The following is a 649-nucleotide window of genomic DNA, read 5'->3' on the forward strand; positions in this document are numbered from 1 at the left end:
CATCCACGGAATCAATTTGATGATCAGTTAATGTGTCGCGACCCACAGCTTCAAAAACACTGCCTAAGCGTGGACCCGAGTCTTCTTACGTGGGAGGCGACGGCGGGCATCCTTTCAAAGAATCCAGGACGGAGCTGAAGTGAACCGGGAGAGACTCCGGGCTGGGGAGTTTGGCGGATGTTTAGTTGAAGCCCCGATCGGAGCGCGAGGAGCAGGGCAGAGGCCTGGGAGCCACCGTCCAGGCGTCAGAGTCGTGGGCCCCGGCAGGACTCCGCGGCCGTGAGCGCGGCGTGCAAACCCGATTCCCGCAGGGATTCGGCCACCACCGGGGGCCGCCTGTCTGGGGCGTGCGCGGAATGGCTCCGCACCTCCGACCTCCCGGGGACGCCAGAAGCTCCTCCCCTCACTCGTCCTCCCCGGAGGCCGGCGAGCGCCCACTCCTCCCTCCATTCATTCCACACCTAGCTCGGAGCGAGGCGGCTGCACTCTCCGCCCGCGGCGCCCCCTGCGCGCCCCTCCGCTCCCGCCCCGCTCGCGCGCGCACACAAACTTCTGGCTGCCCCCCCGCGGCCCGGCGGTGCTCGGCCGGTCGGAACTGCCCGGCGCGCACCTGGCCCGCGAGCCGGGCCGCGGCCCCGAGCCCCGCCCG

The sequence above is a fragment of the Lontra canadensis genome, unplaced genomic scaffold, assembly GCF_010015895.1.
Source record: "Lontra canadensis isolate GAN:19392208 unplaced genomic scaffold, GSC_riverotter_1.0 scaffold2, whole genome shotgun sequence".
Taxonomy (NCBI): Eukaryota; Metazoa; Chordata; class Mammalia; order Carnivora; family Mustelidae; genus Lontra; species Lontra canadensis.